We start from the raw sequence: 21,841 nt of genomic DNA, 5'->3' as shown, positions 1-21,841 counted from the left end.
TGGAGGGGGGTTTAGAGGGTGGTTCGTAAGGTCGTGTAATTATGTGGACTTTCAGTCGAGGGTTGTTATATACACACCACACCACAGGGCTCCCAGCACTTTTCAAACAAATTTAAATTTTAAATTTTGCCCCTAGGGGCGAGTTTATTGGGCAGCGCCACTCATCTTGTGAGTGGACACACCGCCATAGGAGCATGTACAACACTCCCCAATAGGAAGAAAACCCGCTGGGTTGTTCATCCTGTCACTTGTACCCAGACAGAGCTGGGACTTGCTTAAATGTCTCAAGTGAACAGCTCCTCAAACAAGAAGATTAACATCTGTCAACCCTTAAAAGCTTACGTTATGTTGCGGGTGCAAAATGGGGAAATCTTTTAAGAACAGTTTCAATAGTTTGAAAAAATACTGTTTTCCTAACTCAAACAATGTGGGGTGCATTATTCTACACATTTCTAATGTCTCTCAGGTGTTCACATTCACGTAGATAGTGATCAAGGCGGTGTCCATCACTCTCACCACAGATTCTGCAACTTCGCTGATCAACTGTTTCCATTCCGTATCTCCTTGGATATTTGTATCAAAGACGGATTCTGGCTATTACTGATTCTCTCCCTCGTCCTCATCTTCGGCCATAATGATTGGGATTGCCAGCTGCAACCATGTTGTACCATCGTACAGATTCACTGGTTTGTGCTTCTATCATCCTTTCTTCAGTTACCTTGTCACGGTGATGTTGCCTGACTTTTTTTTTTATTATTATTATTAACATATTAGGTACATCTGCATTAGTGCAGCTACCCTAGACTATATGAAGTGGAGTACAGTGTGTCAAAAAAGCTAACTAGGTGATGCTAAGAAATCCCCATCACACAGGATGGTTAGTCATACAGCGGCATGTGATAAGCGGTCTGCACTGGCAGACTCCGGATGCATTTTGAGGATATCAACAACACAAGATTGAATAAGGTAGCAGTGGTAATACAAGTCCCCATCTCGCAGGATGGTTAGTCATACAGAGACATGTGTTTAATAGCCTGCACTGGCAAATTTTGGGTATACTGTGAGGATATCTTCAAGAATACGAGAGTGAATAAAGTAATTGCAAAGCTCCAGGTACCTCATGCCAACTGATCTGAAAGGTCTAATAACTGGGCATTCAGTGATGTAATGTGGGAGATCATGCCGTAGTTCCTGCTCACAGAGTTTGCAACTGGAGTGCTCAGGATTGGGAGACCCGTCACCTGCAGCCACCTGCCACAGGTAACGGTAACCCAACCTGATCCTTGCAACCACTGTGTCGCAAAGTCTAGTGGACGTTTTGTGCTGTCCATAGATGTAGGTTTCAGATCTGAACAAATCATAGCTTTTTATACTAGTACTTTCAGGTCGTTGGGAGTCATTAAGTTCTTTCCTATCAGATCTGAATGTTTGGACCAATACAGTTTTGACAGACAATATCTCTAATTTGTAGTAGTAGTCTTGGGTATGAAGTATTCAATATGGTCTCCTTCAGCGCCTTCAGCAGCCAGTACATCTGCTCGTTCATTCCCACAAACATATACGGCATTAGGGAAGGCGTGTCCAAGGTTAATAGAACAAACACACTGTTCTCCTCTAACACAAAATATAACAAGGCTTCCTACAGCGTGCGGCGAACACACACATCGTCTGGTAGCTCCATACTGATATAGGTAGAACAAGACTCTCCAGAAGGTAGAACAACACTGCTTCTCTCTTGGTGACCCAGGCTGACCTCACTTCGGTCACGGGAAGTCGGTGACCCTGATTGGAGGACAATTTTTTGTCACATTCCCTCGACCAGTGCTTGAAGCTCTCGACACCACTCCGTGACCACCAAACTACCTTCAGACTCGTTCGCGGCCATTTTGTCCTGTAGCACGTCTTGTTGCACGTCCTGTAGCACGTCCTGTAGCACGTCCTGTAAAAATAGTTGTATAAATAAAATATATATACAAGAGAAAGCGCTAAGCCATTACGGCTATATAGCACTTGGGAGGGATATCAAGATAACGATTTGGGATAGGATAGAAGGGTGAAATGGTGCCCAACCACGGGGACTGTCGGGGATTGAACGCCGACCTGCAAAATGCGAGACCGTTGCTCTACCGTCCAGTCGAATGGGTTGGTCGGTAAAGAGCTGTACAATATTAAATTAATGAAATATATAGGTGAGAACACAGGCGTGGTTGTGTTTGTGAGGGTTGAGCTATATTCCTTGGGCCCCAACTCTTGATCACCATTCACCTGGCCTACAGATTATATTCATGAATCCTTTCCTCGTATCTCAAACTTCTCGGCTGTGAATCTTGTCTCCAGTTTCGCCCTGCGTGTGAGTGAACAAATAAGAATTAGTATTTGATACAAAAATAATTATTTTGCCTCCAAATAAGCAAATGAGCGGTAGTAGATAACTTACTGAAGCATGGAAGAGGCGTCACACTGGTGGTCAAATCGGAGGGGATATTTCCATGAAGTTACAGACTCGAATGGAAATATAAAAATTATCACAGTGACTGTAGAAGCAGGTTGGAGGCAGAGTAGTGATAGCGGACGCTTACAACCCACTTGCCTCTACGCCAGAACCACCTGCAAACAATATAGGAACATCAGCCAACCAAATACAAACTCGGGCAAGCGTAGGCAACACATCCCAGCAGACACCACCAAGTCCTATCCCACTGTGTACTTAGCTTTGAGAATATAGTTCAAAATAAAATTAAAGGAAGAGAGCAGAGTTGTTGTTGTTGTTGTTGTTTTTCACCAGAGGCGGCTAGTTTATTGTGTACCCCATACACATCCTGTGAGCGGTAGCGCAAAAATGATTACAGAGGGCACAAAAGGTCTTAATCTAATAATCACCGTTGAGGTCTGATAAACAATTTCATCTATCCTTCACACCTTATAATTATATTGTCAGTTACAGAGAATGTTCTATTTCAATTGCTATATTTTTACAGTTCATCATTATAAATTATTTGTAGGTCATATCACAATACATAATTGTTTGAGCTATGGAGATATTAAAGGGTCATACGGTAGCTGCTGTTTGTTATTAGTCTTCACAAAACACTACTTGCTTCTTAATCTCCTACGTCGTTTATCTACTGGAAGTAAAGTATGGATACAGTGCAAGGATTACAGGTATTGTATCCTTAGTGAGGCTAGAAAACTAACTTACAGGAAACCGATGAATGCGAGAATTAAAGGAACATTTGAAAGTCATGGAGTTAGAGACAAGTCTGAACCATATCTGTCCATAACGTGATAGATGATATGACCCACAAACACTTAGAAGCTGAAAATACATTCCAATGCTTATTATTAAGATCACTGATGATTAGGATCTCGTGTCCATATAACCCTGGATATTGTTTAGTACAGAGAAGTTCTCTCGTCTATGGGTCGAGAATCTGAATGATTAAAACAACTTTGTATCCACATTAGTTCTTGTTCTTCCTCACATTTTGTCCGAAATGTTAAGAATTTGTCCGATGAAAGCTGAAGTGTGATCCAAATGACCCTCCGAGAACAGCTGGTGTGGTCCACGCCAGACATTCCAAGTCTATTGGTATTCTTTGAGGGGAAGACAACTCCCTCCCTTCCGTTTATGTCACCAAAGAGACGGAAGGACGAAGAGAGGCATGGGACAGGAGGGGAGAGGGGGAAGAGACAGGTCAGAGGTTAGACAGGTGGACTGGCTCCCCCTCTCTTAATACGACTCCTCTGGAAGGGTCATGACGGGGCGTTTGCCCACTGCAAAGTTCCGTTGGGGTGAAGGTTCTGGTAATGGTTGGTGCCACTGGTTGCTGGTTCTACTGCTGGTTGGTACCACTGGTTGCTGGTTGGTGCCACTGGTGGCTGGTTCTACTGCTGGTTGGTACCACTGGTGGCTGGTTCTACTGCTGGTTGGTACCACTGGTTGCTGGTTCTACTGCCGGTTGGTGCCACTGGTGTTGTAATCCACAAGTTAGTAGGAATTATTAGCTAGAGGATCATTACTACAACACTTAACGAATGATGATTGGAAGTACATGTTAAGTAGACAGACTATGGATCACATATCTAAGAAAGGTCAATGGATTAAGACCGAAGCTGTTTAGCCAAATTAATAATTCCTGGAAGGAGGAATTATTCTTCGTCAGGCATAATTTCTTGTGTAGTGGCCACCCGCCACACTTTACCACCTGCGTTAACATACTTCAACGCTAATGTCTACAATACACCCGGTGTTACAACAACCAGTTATGCTACACATGCTACACCTTGGCGCTACAATGCCAACAATGTCATGCACTATACTACATCCATAATATCAACAGTCAAAACATGCACATTTCACTACAGTAGATACTATGCATTACGCTGGCGTTTAATAAACCACTACACGTGCATTACACTACACACCCCGGCGTACAAACACCAATACACAACCATGCACTACACTAGGCGTCCAAACGCCAATACACAACCATGCACTACACTAGGCGTCCAAACACCAATACACAACCATGCACTACTCCCGGCGCCACACACCCCCACCAACGTAACACGCTCCCCGTGTCCCAAGGTAACACTCCATAATGCTACCTGCACCCACTAAAAATCTCCATGGCCCTCCCCTTAATCCATTGACCTTTCTTAGATATGTGATCCATAGTCTGTCTACTTAACGAATGATGATTGGAAGTACATGTTAAGTGTTGTAGTAATGATCCTCTAGCTAATAATTCCTACTAACTTGTGGATTACAACACTGGTTGCTGGTTCTACTGCCGGTTGGTACCACTGGTTGCTGGTTCTGCTGCTGGTTGGTGCCACTGGTTGCTGGTTCTACTGCTGGTTGGTGCCACTGGTGGCTGGTTCTACTGCTGGTTGGTACCACTGGTGGCTGGTTCTACTGCTGGTTGGTGCCACTGGTTGCTGGTTCTACTGCCGGTTGGTGCCACTGGTTGCTGGTTCCTAATAAAAATTTACTGAGCCGCCAGGTATCGACCACACCAGATAGGAGAATGCACCAACACTGTAAATTGTGGAGATAAATCTGTGTTAAAAAGTGTTGCGCAGTAATACTTGACCGCAGCAGTTTCAAAAAAGGATTAAGATACCAGAAAATATCCCCCGGTCAAGTGGACAAAGATATTAAACAGTTCGCCCCTATTCACTCAACAGTAAATTGGGACCTGATTTTTAACAGATTGGCGGGTCATTTTTTCAGGGGAAAACTGGTAGAGTAACTTACCATGAATTGTGGGAAATGATTTAACACCTGCTACCATTGTAACCCCTACCTAGTACCACTGTACCCCTACCCCTAGTACCCCTACCTAGTACCACTGTAGGTTTACACACTGGTGCTCATAAGTATTTCCCTAAACAATCTAAACCATATTTAAAGTTGAGAGTAATTTGGTAACACCTATCTCGTGCAGAGCCAATTATATATATATATATATATATATATGTGTGTGTGTGTGTGTGTTGACTTTTTAATGTGTAGTGCCTCGCAAACGTCAATCCGCCTGCTATCGCTGTATCTATCGATGATTTCTGTGTTGTTTACTACGATTTCTCTGGCGATGGTTTGCTTCTGGGAAGAGACAATAATCTCTTCCCACAACCAAACCATCGCCAGAGAAATCCTAGTAAACTACACAGAAATCATCGATAGCAGGCGGATTGACGTTTGCGAGGCACTACACATTAAAAAGTCAACACCCGCAATCAACAGCCAATTAATGCACAACTATATTCTACCCACCTCAAGACTCCGCTCCAATATAGAAACATCAAGAAATATGGACCAATAGGCTTTCTACAATCACTTCCATTCAATACCCATTGTTTCGTGTTCTGTCTTGTGTTGATGAAATTAATACCACCTCACACATCTCCGATTTGTTTATATCTACATTTGAGTAACTTCTATTCAGTTGTGTATGTGTAAACTAAAGTCTTTGAAAATGTAATAAGTTTTACGAAACGCGCTCAAGTGTCGCGTCAGACTAGAAATAAAAATGAATTTTGGAGAATTGATTCTTGAATTACCACCAACAGTTAAAAGAAATGTACGAAAGATTGAGAAAATACGTGTTAGAATTATTAATCTTACTTTTTCGGTCATATTTAATAATATATGTCTACAGGAAAGACTGCTACCAAAATATACTAATATTATATATATATATATATATATATATATATATATATATATATATATATATATATATATATATATATATATTATATATATATATATATTATATAATATATAATATATATATATAACTCTAAGATTGGCGATGCGAAGGACTATAATGATTGAGGAAAAAATTATGTATTTCTAAAACCTATCCTTTTAAACAAAAATAATTTTAACGTAGTTTAAATAGTTTTTAATAGAAATTTATTTTCAGATGTGGACTATTAGATAATTTCGGCCTGAAGTTTCGATTTCAAATTTCTGTATTAGCATTGACATATTGTGAGGGGCCAATCCTTTTACCTCATGCCTCTGTTCTCCTAGTTGTAATTGGGCTTAGGACAGTTCTGGGGGCATCATTGGTAGTTGGAGTAACTAGTAGTGTACACACTCACTCTCACACAGTGTGTGTCTGTGTGAGAGGGTGTGTCTGTGAGAGAGTGTCTGTTACACAGACAATCTCTCTCTCACACAGAGTGTGTCTGTGTGTGAGAGAGTATGTGTGTGAGGGTGTGTGTGTGTGTGTGTGTGTCACTTATTCCTCTACATATCTCGTTTCGTTAATCACCAACAAACCAAGCGCCTCATTCGTAGGATATAGCCATGATAGACCTTTGGTTCAGTACATAAAAGGTAATAGTTTTTTCAATGAACCCTTAAATACGATCCTATGCCAAAAACGTATCTTTCGTATGACATTTATACCTTTCATGTACTTGTAAACCTGTAGGTACAATGGCGTGACAGAGGTGCGTGTAAATGACTTACAATTTACTGGAACACGTACGCGCATTTACGCACTGCTTTAAGGGGGGTCAGGGACAATTGCTGATATAAACGGTGTTTCTATGCATTATTCAGCTTGCAGTCTTAGTGACTGAGGGTCGTGGAAACCAAGCCACCAGCTGGAAGAAGAGACCCAAGCCACCAGGAGGAAGAAGAGGAGACCCAAGCCACCAGGAGGAAGAAGAGGAGACCCAAGCCACCAGGAGGAAGAAGAGGAGACCCAAGCCACCAGGAGGAAGAAGAGGAGATCCAAGCCACCAGGAGGAAGAAGAGAAAACACAAGCCACCATTTGGAAAGAGAGGAGACCCAAGCCACCAGGAGGAAGAAGAGGAGATCCAAGCCACCAGGAGGAAGAAGAGGAGACCCAAGCCACCAGGAGGAAGAAGAGGAGATCCAAGCCACCAGGAGGAAGAAGAGGAGACCCAAGCCACCAGGAGGAAGAAGAGGAGATCCAAGCCACCAGGAGGAAGAAGAGGAGACCCAAGCCACCAGGAGGAAGAAGAGGAGACCCAAGCCACCAGGAGGAAGAAGAGGAGACCCAAGCCACCAGGAGGAAGAAGAGGAGATCCAAGCCACCAGGAGGAAGAAGAGAAAACACAAGCCACCATTTGGAAAGAGAGGAGACCCAAGCCACCAGGAGGAAGAAGAGGAGATCCATGCCACCAGGAGGAAGAAGAGGAGACCCAAGCCACCAGGAGGAAGAAGAGGAGATCCAAGCCACCAGGAGGAAGAAGAGGAGACCCAAGCCACCAGGAGGAAGAAGAGGAGACCCAAGCCACCAGGAGGAAGAAGAGGAGACCCAAGCCACCAGGAGGAAGAAGAGGAGACCCAAGCCACCAGGAGGAAAGAGAGGAGACCCAAGATACTGTGTGCGTGTGTGTATCGGGTCTTGACCACGCTACACTCCCCCACACCCTTCATGTGAGTGTCTTAGGGATAGACTTAGAATTACCCACTAATGCACAAGTGACTACAGACACGTAATAAGCCACCCCTTCTCCCTTTCCTCCTATTCCATGTCACTTTTCCACACCCCAAACCCTTCCTTTTCCCACACTACTAAACAGGGAAGCAGTGTGGGACACGAACCAGTGGTAAAAGGCTTTCACCTAATGCCCTTCAAGATCCAATCCTCCCTATTTCCCATCCTCTTCAGCCCCTTCCTCCCCTCAGTCCTCCCTATCATCCCCTACTCCCTCGTCCCCTCACCAAACATCTGTGCTTGTGATCCCTAATATCAAACATTACTAAATTTTCCTCATATAATACGTTTGTCCTTGGTCTATAACACTAGGAAACACTGTTACAAAATCTATAACACGCATATTATAATGCACACATCAACATCGCGTTGCATGCAACAGGACATTTACAAATACGGCAAGGCAACGCTACTGTATTTTTGCTTCGGTTCTATTACAACATGAAAATTCCTGTACATTAGCAGATGAATTTCACGTTTGCATGACTTATATTTCGGTCGTAAATTACATGTTGGTGTATACTCTTGAGATATTATTGCAAACCACGTGGCCCAGAGCCCATCAGAGGTTCTGTGGCCACCAGAGGGGTTCTGCTGGCCACTGAACCCCTCTGGTGGCTACAAAAAATCCCTGGTGGCCACAAAACCCTCTCTGATGCCCACTGAATCCCTCTGATGGTCTCTGAACCACCTTTGGTGGAACTTTAGGGACATTTAGGGGACATCCAAGAGCCCCCAGGGACCTCCAGAGGACTCAAGGGACGTTCACGTGACCTCTTCCACTCTCCTCCATACTCCATCACTCTCACCCACTCTCCCTCCGCGTGATTTTTGAGCCGATTTCTGACTCTCTGCTCCTATTTGCATTTTCATAATCCGATTTATACCGAAAATATGCCAGTTACTGATACCAGCGGTGTGTCACATTTTGCCCAAACCCCCCTGCAGTTTTTAAAATATCCCAAACATCACAAATTCGATACCTGAGCCATATTTTGGATCCAAATTCTGGCTCTCTGCACCTATTCGCAGTTTGAAATTCCTACTTTTTATACCAAAAATCTGCCAAATACTGAAAGCAGCGGTGGGTCACATTTTGCCCAAACCCCTCTGCAGTTTTCAAAATATCCCAAACATCCCAAATTCGATACCTGAGCCATATTTTGGACCCAAATTCTGGCTCTCTGCACCTATTCGCAGCTTGAAATTCGGAATTTTATACCAAAAATATGCCAATTACTGAAAGCGGCGGTGGGTCATATTTTGCCCAAACCCCCCTGCAGTTTTCAAAATATCCCAAACATCCCAAATTCGATACCTGAGCCATATTTTGGACCCAAATTATGGCTCTCTGCACCTATTCGCAGTTAGAAATTCCGACTTTTTATACCGAAAATATGCCAGTTACTGAAAGCGGCGGTGTGTCACATTTTGCCCAAACCCAACCCCCCTGCAGTTTTCAAAATATCCCAAACATCCCAAATTCGATTCCTGAGCCATATTTTGGACCTAAATTCTGGCTCTTTGCATCTATTCGCAGTTTGAAATTCCGACTTTTTATAACAAAAATAAGCCAATTACTGAAAGCGGCGGTGGATCACATTTTGCCGAAACCCCCCTGCAGTATTCAAAATATCCCAAACATCCCAAATTCGGTACCTGAGCCATATTTTGGACCCAAATTCTGGCTCTCTGCACCTATTCGCAGTTTGAAATTCCGACTTTTTATACCAAAAATCTGCCAATTACTAAAAGTGGCGGTGGATCACATTTTGCCCAAACCCCCCTGCAGTTTTCAAAATATCCCAAACATCCCAAATTCGATACCTGAGCCATATTTTAGACCCAAATTCTAGCTCTCTGCACCTATTCGCAGTTTGAAATTCCGACTTTTTATACCAAAAATCTGCCAATTACTAAAAGCGGCGGTGGATCACATTTTGCCCAAACCCCCCTGCAGTTTTCAAAATATCCCAAACATCCCAAAATCGATACCTGAGCCATATTTTGGACCCAAATTCTGGCTCTCTGCACCTATTCGCAAATTGAAATTCCTACTTTTTATACCAAAAATCTGGCAATTACTGATAGCGGCGGTGGGTCACATTTTGCCCAAACCCTCCTGCAGTTTTCAAAATATCCCAAACATCCCAAATTCGATACCTGAGCCATAATTTGGACCCAAATTCTGGCTCTCTACACCTATTCGCAGTTTGAAATTCCTACTTTTTATACCAAAAATCTGCCAATTACTGAAAGCGGCTGTGGGTCACATTTTGCCCAAACCCCCCTGCAGTTTTCAAAATATACATCCCAAACATCCCAAATTCGATACCTGAGCCATATTTTGGACCCAAATTCTGGCTCACTGCACCTATTCGCAGTTTGAAAATCCGACTTTTTATACCGAAAATATGCCAATTACTGAAAGCGGCGGTGGATCACATTTTGCCCAAACCCCCCTGCAGTTTTCAAAATATCCCAAACATCCCTAATTCGATACCTGAGCCATATTTTGGATCCAAATTCTGGCTCTCTGCACTTATTCCCAGTTTGAAATTCCGACTTTTTATACCAAAAATCTGCCAATTACTAAAAGTGGCGGTGGATCACATTTTGCCCAAACACCCCTGCAGTTTTCAAAATATCCCAAACATCCCAAATTCGATACCTGAGCCATATTTTGGACCCAAATTCTGGCTCTCTGCACCTATTCGCAGTTTGAAATTCCGACTTTTTATAACAAAAATCTGGCAATTACTGATAGCGGCGGTGGGTCACATTTTGCCCAAACCCCCCTGCAGTTTTCAAAATATCCCAAACATCCCAAATTCGATACCTAAGCCATATTTTGGACCCAAATTCTGGCTCTCTGCACCTATTCGCAGTTAGAAATTCCGACTTTTTATACCAAAAATATGCCAGTTACTGATACCAGCGGTACGTCACATTTTGCCCAAACCCCCCTGCAGTTTTCAAAATATTCCAAACATCCCAAATTCGATACCTGAGCCATATTTTGGACCCTGATTCTGGCTCTCTGCACCTATTCGCAGTTAGAAATTCCGACTTTTTATACCGAAAATATGCCAGTTACTGAAAGCGGCGGTGGATCACATTTTGCCCAAACCCCCCTGCAGTTTTCAAAATATCCCAAACATCCCAAATTCGATACCCGAGCTATATTTTAGACCCAAATTCTAGCTCTCTGCACCTATTCGCAGTTTGAAATTCTGACTTTTTATAACAAAAATAAGCCAATTACTGAAAGCGACGGTGGATCACATTTTACCCAACCCCCCCTGCAGTTTTCAAAATATCCCAAACATCCTAAAATCGATACCTGAGCCATATTTTGGACCCAAATTCTGGCTCTCTGCACTTATTCGCAGTTTGAAATTCCTACTTTCTATACCAAAAATCTGGCAATTACTGATAGCGGCGGTGGGTGACATTTTGCCCAAACCCTCCTGCAGTTTTCAAAATATCCCAAACATCCCAAATTCGATACCTAAGCCATATTTTGGACCCAAATTCTGGCTCTCTGCACCTATTCGCAGTTAGAAATTCCGACTTTTTATACCGAAAATATGCCAGTTACTGATACCAGCGGTATGTCACATTTTGCCCAAACCCCCCTGCAGTTTTCAAAATATTCCAAACATCCCAAATTCGATACCTGAGCCATATTTTGGACCCAGATTCTGGCTCTCTGCACCTATTCGCAGTTAGAAATTCCGACTTTTTATACCGAAAATATGCCAGTTACTGAAAGCGGCGGTGGGTCACATTTTGCCCAAACTTCCCTGCAGTTTTCAAAATATCCCAAACATCCCAAATTCGATACCTGAGCCATATTTTGGACCCAAATTCTGGCTCTCTGCACCTATTCGCAGCTTGAAATTCGGAATTTTATACCAAAAATATGCCAATTACTGAAAGCGGCTGTGGGTCACATTTTGCCCAAACCCCTCTGCAGTTTTCAAAATATACATCCCAAACATCCCAAATTCGATACCTGAGCCATATTTTGGACCCAAATTCTGGCTCACTGCACCTATTCGTAGTTTGAAAATCCGACTTTTTATACCGAAAATATGCCAATTACTGAAAGCGGCGGTGGATCACATTTTGCCCAAACCCCCCTGCAGTTTTCAAAATATCCCAAACATCCCTAATTCGATACCTGAGCCATATTTTGGATCCAAATTCTGGCTCTCTGCACTTATTCCCAGTTTGAAATTCCGACTTTTTATACCAAAAATCTGCCAATTACTAAAAGTGGCGGTGGATCACATTTTGCCCAAACACCCCTGCAGTTTTCAAAATATCCCAAACATCCCAAATTCGATACCTGAGCCATATTTTGGACCCAAATTCTGGCTCTCTGCACCTATTCGCAGTTTGAAATTCCGACTTTTTATAACAAAAATCTGGCAATTACTGATAGCGGCGGTGGGTCACATTTTGCCCAAACCCCCCTGCAGTTTTCAAAATATCCCAAACATCCCAAATTCGATACCTAAGCCATATTTTGGACCCAAATTCTCGCTCTCTGCACCTATTCGCAGTTAGAAATTCCGACTTTTTATACCAAAAATATGCCAGTTACTGATACCAGCGGTACGTCACATTTTGCCCAAACCCCCCTGCAGTTTTCAAAATATTCCAAACATCCCAAATTCGATACCCGAGCCATATTTTGGACCCTGATTCTGGCTCTCTGCACCTATTCGCAGTTAGAAATTCCGACTTTTTATGCCGAAAATATGCCAGTTACTGAAAGCGGCGGTGTGTCACATTTTGCCCAAACCCCCCTCCCCCATCCTCTGCAGTTTTCAAAATATCCCAAACATCCCAAATTCGATTCCTGAGCCATATTTTGGACCTAAATTCTGGCTCTCTGCATCTATTCGCAGTTTGAAATTCCGACTTTTTATACCAAAAATAAGCCAATTACTGAAAGCGGCAGTGGGTCACATTTTGCCCAAACCCCCCTGCAGTATTCAAAATATCCCAAACATCCCAAATTCGATACCTGAGCCATATTATAGACCCAAATTCTGGCTCTCTGCACCTATTCGCAGTTTGAAATTCCGACTTTTTATACCAAAAATCTGCCAAATACTGAAAGCAGCGGTGGGTCACATTTTGCCCAAACCCCTCTGCAGTTTTCAAAATATCCCAAACATCCCAAATTCGATACCTGAGCCATATTTTGGACCCAAATTCTGGCTCTCTGCAGCTATTCGCAGTTTTAAATTTCGACTTTTTATAACAAATATAAGCCAATTACTGAAAGCGGCGGTGGGTCACATTTTGCCCAAACTTCCCTGCAGTTTTCAAAATATCCCAAACATCCCAAATTCGATACCTGAGCAATATTTTGGACCCAAATTCTGGCTCTCTGCACCTATTCGCAGCTTGAAATTCGGAATTTTATACCAAAAATATGCCAATTACTGAAAGCTGCGGTGGGTCATATTTTGCCCAAACCCCCCTGCAGTTTTCAAAATATCCCAAACATCCCAAATTCGATACCTGAGCCATATTTTGGACCCAAATTATGGCTCTCTGCACCTATTCGCAGTTTGAAAATCCGACTTTTTATACCGAAAATATGCCAGTTACTGATACCAGCGGTATGTCACATTTTGCCCCCCCCCCCCCCCCTGCAGTTTTCAAAATATCCCAAACATCCCGAATTCGATTCCTGAGCCATATTTTGGACCTAAATTCTGGCTCTCTGCATCTATTCGCAGTTTGAAATTGCGACTTTTTATAACAAAAATAAGCCAATTACTGAAAGGGGCGGTGGGTCACATTTTGCCCAAACCCCCCTGCAGTATTCAAAATATCCCAAACATCCCAAATTCGATACCTGAGCCATATTATAGACCCAAATTCTGGCTCTCTGCACCTATTCGCAGTTTGAAATTCCGACTTTTTATAACAAAAATCTGCCAATTACTAAAAGCGGCGGTGGATCACATTTTGCCCAAACCCCCCTGCAGTTTTCAAAATATCCCAAACATCCCAAATTCGATACCCGAGCTATATTTTAGACCCAAATTCTAGCTCTCTGCACCTATTCGCAGTTTGAAATTCCGACTTTTTATAACAAAAATAAGCCAATTACTGAAAGCGACGGTGGATCACATTTTACACAATCCCCCTGCAGTTTTCAAAATATCCCAAACATCCTAAAATCGATACCTGAGCCATATTTTGGACCCAAATTCTGGCTCTCTGCACTTATTCGCATTTTGAAATTCCTACTTTTTATACCAAAAATCTGGCAATTACTGATAGCGGCGGTGGGTGACATTTTGCCCAAACCCTCCTGCAGTTTTCAAAATATCCCAAACATCCCAAATTCGATACTTAAGCCATATTTTGGACCCAAATTCTGGCTCTCTGCACTTATTCGCAGTTAGAAATTCCGACTTTTTATACCGAAAATATGCCAGTTACTGATACCAGCGGTATGTCACATTTTGCCCAAACCCCCCTGCAGTTTTCAAAATATTCCAAACATCCCAAATTCGATACCTGAGCCATATTTTGGACCCAGATTCTGGCTCTCTGCACGTATTCGCAGTTAGAAATTCCGACTTTTTATACCGAAAATATGCCAGTTACTGAAAGCGGCGGTGTGTCACATTTTGCCCAAACCCCACCCCCCTGCAGTTTTCAAAATATCCCAAACATCCCAAATTCGATTCCTGAGCCATATTTTGGACCTAAATTCTGGCTCTTTGCATCTATTCGCAGTTTGAAATTCCGACTTTTTATAACAAAAATAAGCCAATTACTGAAAGCGGCGGTGGATCACATTTTGCCGAAACCCCCCTGCAGTATTCAAAATATCCCAAACATCCCAAATTCGGTACCTGAGCCATATTTTGGACCCAAATTCTGGCTTTCTGCACCTATTCGCAGTTTGAAATTCCGACTTTTTATACCAAAAATCTGCCAATTACTAAAAGTGGCGGTGGATCACATTTTGCCCAAACCCCCCTGCAGTTTTCAAAATATCCCAAACATCCCAAATTCGATACCTGAGCCATATTTTAGACCCAAATTCTAGCTCTCTGCACCTATTCGCAGTTTGAAATTCCGACTTTTTATACCAAAAATCTGCCAATTACTAAAAGCGGCGGTGGATCACATTTTGCCCAAACCCCCCTGCAGTTTTCAAAATATCCCAAACATCCCAAATTCGATACCCGAGCTATATTTTAGACCCAAATTCTAGCTCTCTGCACCTATTCGCAGTTTGAAATTCCGACTTTTTATAACAAAAATAAGCCAATTACTGAAAGCGACGGTGGATCACATTTTACACAACCCCCCTGCAGTTTTCAAAATATCCCAAACATCCTAAAATCGATACCTGAGCCATATTTTGGACCTAAATTCTGGCTCTCTGCACTTATTCGCAGTTTGAAATTCCTACTTTTTATACCAAAAATCTGGCAATTACTGATAGCGGCGGTGGGTGACATTTTGCCCAAACCCTCCTGCAGTTTTCAAAATATCCCAAACATCCCAAATTCGATACCTAAGCCATATTTTGGACCCAAATTCTGGCTCTCTGCACCTATTCGCAGTTAGAAATTCCGACTTTTTATACCAAAAATATGCCAGTTACTGATACCAGCGGTACGTCACATTTTGCCCAAACCCCCCTGCAGTTTTCAAAATATTCCAAACATCCCAAATTCGATACCTGAGCCATATTTTGGACTCTGATTCTGGCTCTCTGCACCTATTCGCAGTTAGAAATTCCGACTTTTTATACCGAAAATATGCCAGTTACTGAAAGCGGCGGTGTGTCACATTTTGCCCAAACCCCCCTCCCCCATCCTCTGCAGTTTTCAAAATATCCCAAACATCCCAAATTCGATACCTGAGCCATATTTTGGACCCAAATTCTGGCTCTCTTCAGCTATTCGCAGTTTTAAATTTCGACTTTTTATAACAAAAATAAGCCAATTACTGAAAGCGGCGGTGGGTCACATTTTGCCCAAACTTCCCTGCAGTTTTCAAAATATCCCAAACATCCCAAATTCGATACCTGAGCAATATTTTGGACCCAAATTCTGGCTCTCTGCACCTATTCGCAGCTTGAAATTCGGAATTTTATACCAAAAATATGCCAATTACTGAAAGCGGCGGTGGGTCCTATTTTGCCCAAACCCCCCTGCAGTTTTCAAAATATCCCAAACATCCCAAATTCGATACCTGAGCCATATTTTGGACCCAAATTATGGCTCTCTGCACCTATTCGCAGTTTGAAAATCCGACTTTTTATACCGAAAATATGCCAGTTACTGATACCAGCGGTATGTCACATTTTGCCCCCCCCCCCCCCCCCCTGCAGTTTTCAAAATATCCCAAACATCCCGAATTCGATTCCTGAGCCATATTTTGGACCTAAATTCTGGCTCTCTGCATCTATTCGCAGTTTGAAATTCCGACTTTTTATAACAAAAATCTGCCAATTACTAAAAGCGGCGGTGGATCACATTTTGCCCAAACCCCCCTGCAGTTTTCAAAATATCCCAAACATCCCAAATTCGATACCCGAGCTATATTTTAGACCCAAATTCTAGCTCTCTGCACCTATTCGCAGTTTGAAATTCCGACTTTTTATAACAAAAATAAGCCAATTACTGAAAGCGACGGTGGATCACATTTTACCCAATCCCCCCTGCAGTTTTCAAAATATCCCAAACATCCTAAAATCGATACCTGAGCCATATTTTGGACCCAAATTCTGGCTCTCTGCACTTATTCGCATTTTGAAATTCCTACTTTTTATACCAAAAATCTGGCAATTACTGATAGCGGCGGTGGGTGACATTTTGCCCAAACCCTCCTGCAGTTTTCAAAATATCCCAAACATCCCAAATTCGATACCTAAGCCATATTTTGGACCCAAATTCTGGCTCTCTGCACCTATTCGCAGTTAGAAATTCCGACTTTTTATACCGAAAATATGCCAGTTACTGAAAGCGGCGGTGGATCACATTTTGCCGAAACCCCCCTGCAGTATTCAAAATATCCCAAACATCCCAAATTCGGTACCTGAGCCATATTTTGGACCCAAATTCTGGCTCTCTGCACCTATTCGCAGTTTGAAATTCCGACTTTTTATACCAAAAATCTGCCAATTACTAAAAGTGGCGGTGGATCACATTTTGCCCAAACCCCCCTGCAGTTTTCAAAATATCCCAAACATCCCAAATTCGATACCTGAGCCATATTTTAGACCCAAATTCTAGCTCTCTGCACCTATTCGCAGTTTGAAATTACGACTTTTTATACCAAAAATCTGCCAATTACTAAAAGCGGCGGTGGATCACATTTTGCCCAAACCCCCCTGCAGTTTTCAAAATATCCCAAACATCCCAAATTCGATACCTGAGCCATATTTTAGACCCAAATTCTAGCTCTCTGCACCTATTCGCAGTTTGAAATTCCGACTTTTTATAACAAAAATAACCCAATTACTGAAAGCGACGGTGGATCACATTTTGCCCAAACCCCCCTGCAGTTTTCAAAATATCCCAAACATCCCAAAATCGATACCTGAGCCATATTTTGGACCGAAATTCTGGCCCTCTGCACCTATTCGCAGTTTGAAATTCCTACTTTTTATACCAAAAATCTGGCAATTACTCATAGCGGCGGTGGGTCACATTTTGCCCAAACCCTCCTGCAGTTTTCAAAATATCCCAAACATCCCAAATTCGATACCTGAGACATAATTTGGACCCAAATTCTGGCTCTCTACACCTATTCGCAGTTTGAAATTCCTACTTTTTATACCAAAAATCTGCCAATTACTGAAAGCGGCTGTGGGTCACATTTTGCCCAAACCCCCCTGCAGTTTTCAAAATATACATCCCAAACATCCCAAATTCGATACCTGAGCCATATTTTGGACCCAAATTCTGGCTCACTGCACCTATTCGCAGTTTGAAAATCCGACTTTTTATACCGAAAATATGCCAATTACTGAAAGCGGCGGTGGATCACATTTTGCCCAAACCCCCCTGCAGTTTTCAAAATATCCCAAACATCCCTAATTCGATACCTGAGCCATATTTTGGATCCAAATTCTGGCTCTCTGCACTTATTCCCAGTTTGAAATTCCGACTTTTTATAACAAAAATCTGGCAATTACTGATAGCGGCGGTGGGTCACATTTTGCCCAAACCCCCCTGCAGTTTTCAAAATATCCCAAACATCCCAAATTCGATACCTAAGCCATATTTTGGACCCAAATTCTGGCTCTCTGCACCTATTCGCAGTTAGAAATTCCGACTTTTTATACCAAAAATATGCCAGTTACTGATACCAGCGGTACGTCACATTTTGCCCAAACCCCCCTGCAGTTTTCAAAATATTCCAAACATCCCAAATTCGATACCTGAGCCATATTTTGGACTCTGATTCTGGCTCTCTGCACCTATTCGCAGTTAGAAATTCCGACTTTTTATACCGAAAATATGCCAGTTACTGAAAGCGGCGGTGTGTCACATTTTGCCCAAACCCCCCTCCCCCATCCTCTGCAGTTTTCAAAATATCCCAAACATCCCAAATTCGATACCTGAGCCATATTTTGGACCCAAATTCTGGCTCTCTGCAGCTATTCGCAGTTTTAAATTTCGACTTTTTATAACAAAAATAAGCCAATTACTGAAAGCGGCGGTGGGTCACATTTTGCCCAAACTTCCCTGCAGTTTTCAAAATATCCCAAACATACCAAATTCGATACCTGAGCAATATTTTAGACCCAAATTCTGGCTCTCTGCACCTATTCGCAGCTTGAAATTCGGAATTTTATACCAAAAATATGCCAATTACTGAAAGCGGCGGTGGGTCATATTTTGCCCAAACCCCCCTGCAGTTTTCAAAATATCCCAAACATCCCAAATTCGATACCTGAGCCATATTTTGGACCCAAATTATGGCTCTCTGCACCTATTCGCAGTTTGAAAATCCGACTTTTTATACCGAAAATATGCCAGTTACTGATACCAGCGGTATGTCACATTTTGCCCCCCCCCCCCCTGCAGTTTTCAAAATATCCCAAACATCCCGAATTCGATTCCTGAGCCATATTTTGGACCTAAATTCTGGCTCTCTGCATCTATTCGCAGTTTGAAATTCCGACTTTTTATAACAAAAATAAGCATATTACTGAAAGCGGCGGTGGGTCACATTTTGCCCAAACCCCCCTGCAGTATTCAAAATATCCCAAACATCCCAAATTCGATACCTGAGCCATATTATAGACCCAAATTCTGGCTCTCTGCACCTATTCGCAGTTTGAAATTCCGACTTTTTATACCAAAAATCTGCCAATTACTAAAAGCGGCGGTGGATCACATTTTGCCCAAACCCCCCTGCAGTATTCAAAATATCCCAAACATCCCAAATTCGATACCTGAGCCATATTATAGACCCAAATTCTGGCTCTCTGCACCTATTCGCAGTTTGAAATTCCGACTTTTTATACCAAAAATCTGCCAATTACTAAAAGTGGCGGTGGATCACATTTTGCCCAAACACCCCTGCAGTTTTCAAAATATCCCAAACATCCCAAATTCGATACCTGAGCCATATTTTGGACCCAAATTCTGGCTCTCTGCACCTATTCGCAGTTTGAAATTCCGACTTTTTATAACAAAAATCTGGCAATTACTGATAGCGGCGGTGGGTCACATTTTGCCCAAACCCCCCATGCAGTTTTCAAAATATCCCAAACATCCCAATTCGATACCTAAGCCATATTTTGGACCCAAATTCTGGCTCTCTGCACCTATTCGCAGTTAGAAATTCCGACTTTTTATACCAAAAATATGCCAGTTACTGATACCAGCGGTACGTCACATTTTGCCCAAACCCCCCTGCAGTTTTCAAAATATTCCAAACATCCCAAATTCGATACCTGAGCCATATTTTGGACCCTGATTCTGGCTCTCTGCACCTATTCGCAGTTAGAAATTCCGACTTTTTATGCCGAAAATATGCCAGTTACTGAAAGCGGCGGTGTGTCACATTTTGCCCAAACCCCCCTCCCCCATCCTCTGCAGTTTTCAAAATATCCCAAACATCCCAAATTCGATTCCTGAGCCATATTTTGGACCTAAATTCTGGCTCTCTGCATCTATTCGCAGTTTGAAATTCCGACTTTTTATACCAAAAATAAGCCAATTACTGAAAGCGGCAGTGGGTCACATTTTGCCCAAACCCCCCTGCAGTATTCAAAATATCTCAAACATCCCAAATTCGATACCTGAGCCATATTATAGACCCAAATTCTGGCTCTCTGCACCTATTCGCAGTTTGAAATTCCGACTTTTTATACCAAAAATCTGCCAAATACTGAAAGCAGCGGTGGGTCACATTTTGCCCAAACCCCTCTGCAGTTTTCAAAATATCCCAAACATCCCAAATTCGATACCTGAGCCATATTTTGGACCCAAATTCTGGCTCTCTACACCTATTCGCAGTTTGAAATTCCTACTTTTTATACCAAAAATCTGCCAATTACTGAAAGCGGCTGTGGGTCACATTTTGCCCAAACCCCCCTGCAGTTTTCAAAATATACATCCCAAACATCCCAAATTCGATACCTGAGCCATATTTTGGACCCAAATTCTGGCTCACTGCACCTATTCGCAGTTTGAAAATCCGACTTTTTATACCGAAAATATGCCAATTACTGAAAGCGGCGGTGGATCACATTTTGCCCAAACCCCCCTGCAGTTTTCAAAATATCCCAAACATCCCTAATTCGATACCTGAGCCATATTTTGGATCCAAATTCTGGCTCTCTGCACTTATTCCCAGTTTGAAATTCCGACTTTTTATAACAAAAATCTGGCAATTACTGATAGCGGCGGTGGGTCACATTTTGCCCAAACCCCCCTGCAGTTTTCAAAATATCCCAAACATCCCAAATTCGATACCTAAGCCATATTTTGGACCCAAATTCTGGCTCTCTGCACCTATTCGCAGTTAGAAATTCCGACTTTTTATACCAAAAATATGCCAGTTACTGATACCAGCGGTACGTCACATTTTGCCCAAACCCCCCTGCAGTTTTCAAAATATTCCAAACATCCCAAATTCGATACCTGAGCCATATTTTGGACTCTGATTCTGGCTCTCTGCACCTATTCGCAGTTAGAAATTCCGACTTTTTATACCGAAAATATGCCAGTTACTGAAAGCGGCGGTGTGTCACATTTTGCCCAAACCCCCCTCCCCCATCCTCTGCAGTTTTCAAAATATCCCAAACATCCCAAATTCGATACCTGAGCCATATTTTGGACCCAAATTCTGGCTCTCTGCAGCTATTCGCAGTTTTAAATTTCGACTTTTTATAACAAAAATAAGCCAATTACTGAAAGCGGCGGTGGGTCACATTTTGCCCAAACTTCCCTGCAGTTTTCAAAATATCCCAAACATCCCAAATTCGATACCTGAGCAATATTTTAGACCCAAATTCTGGCTCTCTGCACCTATTCGCAGCTTGAAATTCGGAATTTTATACCAAAAATATGCCAATTACTGAAAGCGGCGGTGGGTCATATTTTGCCCAAACCCCCCTGCAGTTTTCAAAATATCCCAAACATCCCAAATTCGATACCTGAGCCATATTTTGGACCCAAATTATGGCTCTCTGCACCTATTCGCAGTTTGAAAATCCGACTTTTTATACCGAAAATATGCCAGTTACTGATACCAGCGGTATGTCACATTTTGCCCCCCCCCCCTGCAGTTTTCAAAATATCCCAAACATCCCGAATTCGATTCCTGAGCCATATTT

At 42.4% G+C, this 21,841-nt stretch overlaps 1 long non-coding RNA gene across 2 annotated transcripts in view; it reads right to left on the bottom strand.

Moving 5' to 3' along the window:
* Positions 1-1,490: 1,490 nt before the first annotated feature.
* The window catches only part of LOC123752765 (uncharacterized), a 169,342-nt gene continuing 148,991 nt past the window's right edge, over positions 1,491-21,841 (bottom strand). For both annotated transcript variants that reach the window (XR_011224927.1, XR_011224928.1), the window contains 3 exons: positions 2,438-2,607; positions 2,266-2,344; positions 1,491-1,939 (listed from right to left, as the gene is read on the bottom strand). This is a non-coding gene — a long non-coding RNA (uncharacterized lncRNA). The remainder of the gene's footprint in view (positions 1,940-2,265; positions 2,345-2,437; positions 2,608-21,841) is intronic.

Source organism: Procambarus clarkii, chromosome 77 (genome assembly GCF_040958095.1).
Source record: "Procambarus clarkii isolate CNS0578487 chromosome 77, FALCON_Pclarkii_2.0, whole genome shotgun sequence".
Classification (NCBI taxonomy): Eukaryota; Metazoa; Arthropoda; class Malacostraca; order Decapoda; family Cambaridae; genus Procambarus; species Procambarus clarkii.
The sequence above is the reverse complement of the archived record's forward strand: the minus strand, read 5'-3'. Positions and strand labels throughout refer to the sequence as shown.